The sequence below is a fragment of the Rhinatrema bivittatum genome, chromosome 1, assembly GCF_901001135.1.
Source record: "Rhinatrema bivittatum chromosome 1, aRhiBiv1.1, whole genome shotgun sequence".
Lineage (NCBI taxonomy): Eukaryota > Metazoa > Chordata > Amphibia > Gymnophiona > Rhinatrematidae > Rhinatrema > Rhinatrema bivittatum.
Window position 1 is genome coordinate 644509431 of NC_042615.1, and position 6377 is coordinate 644515807.

At 42.9% G+C, this 6377-nt stretch overlaps 1 non-coding gene across 1 annotated transcript; it reads left to right on the forward strand.

Moving 5' to 3' along the window:
• The first annotated feature begins 5963 nt into the window (after positions 1 to 5963).
• TRNAP-UGG lies at positions 5964 to 6035 on the forward strand. The gene has a single exon. It is a non-coding gene; the product is annotated as a tRNA-Pro (tRNA).
• The last annotated feature ends 342 nt before the right edge of the window (positions 6036 to 6377 follow it).

Genomic DNA, 6377 nt, shown 5'->3' on the forward strand with positions numbered 1-6377 from the left:
TAAAACCCCCTAAAACCCCCCCCCGACCCTTTAAATTAAATCCCCCACCCTCCCGAACCCCCCCCCCAATGCTTTAAATTACCTGGGGATCCGGCGGTGGTCCAGAATGGCGGCGGTCCGGAACGGCCCCCTCAATAGAATTGTGTTGTCTTCAGCCGGCGCCATTTTTCAAAATGGCCGCCGCAAAATGGCGGCGGCCATAGACAAAAACGATTCGATGCAGGAGGTCGTTCCGGACCCCCGCTGGACTTTTGGCAAGTCTTGTGGGGGTCAGGAGGCCCCCCCAAGCTGGCCAAAATTTTCCTGGGAGTCCAGCGGGGTTCCGGGAGCGATTTCTTGCCGCGAATCGTTTTCGTACGGAAAATGGCGCCGGCAGGAGATCGACTGCAGGAGGTCGTTCAGCAGGGGTTCCGGACCGCCGCTGAACGACCTCCTGCAGTCGATCTCCTGCCGGCGCCATTTTCCGTACGAAAACGATTCGCGGCAAGAAATCGCTCCCGGAACCCCGCTGGACTCCCAGGAAAATTTTGGCCAGCTTGGGGGGGCCTCCTGACCCCCACAAGACTTGCCAAAAGTCCAGCGGGGGTCCGGAACGACCTCCTGCGTCGAATCGTTTTTGTCTATGGCCGCCACCATTTTGCGTCGGCCATTTTGAAAAATGGCGCCGGCTGAAGACAACACGATTCTATTGAGGGGGCCGTTCTGGACCGCCGCTGTTCTGGACCACCGCCGGATCCCCAGGTAATTTAAAGCATTGAGGGGGGGTTCGGGAGGGTGGGGGATTTAATTTAAAGGGTCGGGTGGGTTTTAGGGGGGTTTAGTGTGCCGGCTCACGATTTTAACGATTTTTCACGATAGTTTACACACCCAAACGGCAACAATATGATTCCCTCCCCCTCCCAGCCGAAATCGATCGTTAAGACGATCGAGGACACGATTCACATCTCTAATATCTACCCATATGCACAGAAGTGCTGGGTCTTTAAAAAGAGGCAGACCAAGGACAGGGGCTGGGGGGCTGCACGGGTAGCACGATTAGGCGTTGTCCCACTGAACCATGCACCAGCAGCCGGCCGGAGCGTGGAAGCTGCTACTGCTCCGGAGAGCGAGTAAGTAGCCTACAAATAAAAAAATGGTAGTTAGGGGGGTATTTAGAGGTAGGGGAGGAGAGGGGAAGAGGGAGGAGGGATAGGTAGGTGGTTAGGGAACTGGGGAAGGCCCAATATCATCACGGTATGCATTAAAACAAAATCCCCCCCTTCCCCACGCAAATCTGCCCTCGCGTGCAGATGCGCACGCCAATATGGAATCAAGCACGCTTGTGCGTGCGGGTAGCCAATTTTTATAATATGTGTGTGTGAGAGAAAGAGAGCAAGAGAGAGAGAGATGTGAACATAATGTAAGATAGCAGGGAAGGTAGTTGATGGTGTTAGGCAGGTTTCTGGGGTGGCACAGTGAGAATATAAGATTTGGTCAAGCGGTTTTAAAAAGGCAAGTGCTCTGATCTGCTACTAAGAAATGGGTACTGCCTGTTTACAAGTAACTTTGACCATAAGAAATTGCTGTCAGTAATTTTTACATTGCAGATATTGTTGGTTCACATTTCTATCTCATTTCCCTTTCATGGCGTGTGATAGTGTAAAATAGCAGCAGCTGTTTTACATATGCTTGTAATTTTTGCATTGAGAGAAAAAATAAGTTATCACTACGATCTATGTGTCTGCAGCAGAGCTCTAGTCCATATGCTAGTCCCTGGCATGAATAAATACATAAAACTTGAAGGTGTTCGGATGAATAACCTTTTTTAGGACAGTTCACGGGTAGATCTGAGGGCTTCAGTGCAATTTAATATCTTTTTAGACCACTCTACTTGTCTACCAAATATCCTCTTCTATCACAGCTGCAGTTTGTCAAGATCTGAATATCCCCAGGTATTCTCCATCCAGAGGCTAAAAACCAAGGGGTTGAATTAAGGCCTTGGTAACATAAGGAATTAGAAACAAAATATGACACAAATATGATGGGAGAAATTAAATACATCTGATTTAAAAAACTAGTTTCCAGACAAACGTTTGTTAATGTAGGTCAAATCTTGTGATCTAAGAGCTATATGATTTAGAAAGTGAAACCTGTGAACAGAAACAATTTTCATTTTTCACTTTTTTTGTTTTTTGTTTCATTTGATGTTTATTTTATTTCATTAATTAGAAATGAAATAAACACCATAGCAAAAAGAAAACCAAAGGGGAAATAGACAATAAAAGAAAAACAAAAAAGAAAGGAAAGGCCCTCCCATACCAAATACAAATTAACAGCAATAACATTTCACCCGGGTCATTTTCTATCCTCCCACTCACTCCATCCATGGGGTTCCAGTAATCAAAATGGGGTAGGAGTGACACTCCCCCAGTCGCTTCTGCCCCACTGGGTTCATTTTCAAAATGGTGCCGGCCACTGATCTCTCTAAGCTGCGCGTGTGTGCGCATGCACAAATATTCAGAACCCTGTACACACAGCAAAGATTATGCACATAAGCTCCTTGCTGTCAGGTGAATAAGGTTTGGGGTCTATGTTTGCTTTCCACAGCCACTAGAATGGTTCGGAGTCCCGCTCAGACCACATTTTGATCCTCTTCCTTTTATCCGGGGGAGCTAAGCCAGGCCTCTGGTCATACAAAGCCAGGCAAGTTCTCAGGATATGCCTAATGAATATGCATACATGGGAGGCAGTGCATGCAAATACATCTCATGCATATGTATTAGAGATATCCTGAAAATCTGACTGGCTGGGGAGGCCCCAAGGACTAGTTTGAGTACCCCTGCTCCAACGCAATGTCTGTTCTTTCTCACCTGACCAGCCTAGACAACAGATTGTTCCCACTGCAGCATCTTATCTAATCTGCTGATAGGTTGTCTGTTTTTAGAAATGCACGCTGCAAGTGCAAGGCAGCCTAGACTTGGAGTCATATCTTCTAGGCTGCTCACTGTTCTTCTTCTTCAGTTTGCAGCACTGTAAGTAAAGTCCCTCATCAACAATGATGTAGCCTTGAGCCTTGCCTACAGTGTTGTATCACTGGAGAAAGAGCCATGACTGTGACCCATGTGGAGGACCCAACAATGTCCTCCCTGCTGCATGGGAAGCCTGGGTCTTGTTAACTTGCACCTCTCTCTCTCCCAGTAGAGCTGCAGGCAAAACACTCAACTTCCCCCAAGCAAAGCCAGTACCTCACCTCAACAATGTGTCTCCTCTCCTGCTGCCACCACTGCCCGCCTGTGACTTTTGCCACTAGCCCACTGTGCTGCCTGCTGCACTGACTTCCCGCATGACCTTCCCTGACCCCTGAGCAAACAACTTTGGTCTGCCCAACTCTGGTCAAGGAGGATAGTGGAACTGAAGGATGCACAACTGCTTCACAAAGGTAAATACACACCAAACCGCTACCAAGCCATCTCTTCTCTGTCTGTCAAGAAGAGTTTAAAATGTCTGTCAGAAGCAATACATCTACTGTTCAGGAGATATGTTTTCAGAAAAATGTCTTTTCTATATTTTTATGTAGGTGTTGTGTGACTCCCCTGCCTGCCACCTCTCTAAAAATGTTCCTTTATTTTTTTTAAGGGAATTGTTTGTCACTGAAAATTATTCTGCTGTACAACAAAACAAGATACAGACAGTATATCAGATATGAAGGGATCTTAATTTTTGACATGCTATGGGCACAAAAATATTCCATACAGTTAAGAGATGTTGAACTTGTTCTTTATTTCTGACATTCATGTACTGCAAGTTAGAACACTGAATGGCATTGTTTAGTTATCAACATTATTGTTATGCTTGCAGCTTATAAAGATGCTTGAGACATCATCTCCCCTGAAGAAGTGTAAACCCTTAGGGTAACCTTTCTTGGTTCTGGATATTTGTATTTTGTTGGTGCCTTTTTTATGGCCCTCTGATGGTTAAGGAGATGATAAGACATCCATCCAAATATCTCGCTGTTTAGAATTGGCCTAAAGTGCAAACAAATGGTGCATTCATTTAAATTGGAAAGGCTGAATGAGACCTAGAAACAATGACATCAAAATATCACAACATGATGTGTGTTGAACTTAGAAAATTTCCCCATATGATGAAACCAACAGAATTGTTTGCCTATATTATTGGGATGCCAAAGTTACAGGAGAATTTTCAACAGAGAAAACATGGGAGAATGTATAGTAATTAGATTTCTTAAAGCATCACATTGCAAGTAAATCTCATACAGATGGTGTAAACAAACCCTTTGTTAAGTGGAGGATTGCTTAGACAGAAATCAAAGAAGCAAAAAAAAAGCATTCAAAACGTACCTCTTCAAACAGGCCTTTCTGAATGAAATGGGTTCCTTCGCTTTTCTCTCTTTTGATTTTATTGTTTGTTTTTTTAATAATAATATTGTGTATTTGTACTATCTGAATATCATATTAAGAATATATGCAACATTTGTAAACCACTGTGAACTATTGAACATGACATGCGGGATATAAAAGTTTTTAAATAAATAAATATAATAGGAACATAAGAAATTTCCATGCTGGTTCAGACCAAGGGTCCATCTGTTTCCAACAGAGGCCAAACCAGGCCACAAGAACCTGGCAAGTACCCAGACACTAAGAAGATCCCATGCTACTGATGCAATTGATAGCAGTGGCCATTCCCTAAGTAAACTTGATTATAGCCATTAATGGAATTCTCCTCCAAGAACTTATCCAAACCTTTTTTGAACCCAGCTACACTAACTGCACTAACCACATCCTCTGGCAACAAATTCCAGAGCTTTATTGTGCGTTGAGTGAAAAAGAATTTTCTCTGATTAGTCTTAAATGTGCTACTTGCTAACTTCATGGAATGCCCCCTATTCCTTCTATTATTCGAAAGTGTAAATAACCGAGTCACATCTACTCATTCAAAATCTCTCATGATCTTAAAGACCTCTATCATATCCCCCCTCAGCCATCTCTTCTCCAAGCTGAACAGCCCTAACCTCTTCAGCCTTTCCTCATAGGGGAGCTGTTCCATCCCCTTTAGCATTTTGGTTGCCCTTCTCTGTACCTTCTCCATCGCAACTATATCTTTTTTGAGATGCGGTGATCAGAATTGTACACAGTATTCAAGGTGCGGTGCCACCATGGAGTGATATAGAGGCATTATGACATTTTCCGTTTTATTAACCATTCCCTTCCTAATAATTCCTAACATTCCATTTGCTTTTTTGACTGCTGCAGCACACTGAACCGACGATTTTAAAGTATTATCCACTATGATGCCTAGATCTTTTTCCTGTGTGGTAGCTCCTAATATGGAACCTCACTCGAGCTCAAATTCCCTCTCCAACTCCACACCTCTACCAGACCAGTGAGACAAGCCTACAAAAACAACCTTCAAATCCCACCGATGAAGTCAGCATTAAGTAAAAGAGCTTTCTCCACAGCTGGTCCTAAAATCTGGAACACTCTCCCGTCAGATCTCAGATCAGTGCAATGCTCCACCACATTTAAAAAATGACTCAAGACTTGGTTATTCAACCAAGCTTTCCCATAACATCAACTTGCGGAATATCCCTGCCAATGATCCCCTCCGTAGTAACACGCTAGAGAACTATATAGACCCTCTCTAGAAATTCACATATTCTTTGGCAGTCTAATATCTAATAACATTATACTACCACCTGTTTATCTAGACTACATTAGGCACCGTATCTTTTAATTATGTTATTAACCCCATATATCTTAATCCAAGTTAATTCGACCTGTTCATTGTAAGACATTTACTTGTCATTGTTATTGTTTAGAATGTAAACCGAATTGATCAATAATTCTGTTATTGGAAAGTCGGTATAGAAAAATGCTAAATAAATAAATAAATAAATAACCTAACAGCGTGTAACTACAGCAAGAGTTATTTTTCCCTATATAGAAGGTTTGGTATTCAATGGCTCATTGGTCTAGCGGTATGATTCTTGCTTTGGGTGTGAGAGGTCCTGGGTTCAACTCCCAGGTGAGCCCTTTGATTTCTTCTCACAGGGAAACCTAGGTGGCTGCATTTGAAGAGACCCCCAAATTAATTATTATTAACTGTTTAGCACAGCAGTTACCATGAAGGCTTGATATCTCAGGATTTTCTTTCTGAGGTTACAGTGTTTTAAAAAACATTTATCATTCTGCATTAATTTCTTTTCCTTTCTTTGCATTACCTGAGTATATTTTTTGAAGAAATCTGAAGGTAACAATGATACAGTATTTCAGATATTGCAACACTGTCCCTAAGGTGCTCTGTAATTCATGAAGGCAAGGGTCAACATAGTATTAGACCAATATAATGACCAATTCAGTCTGCCCACTTGTCTT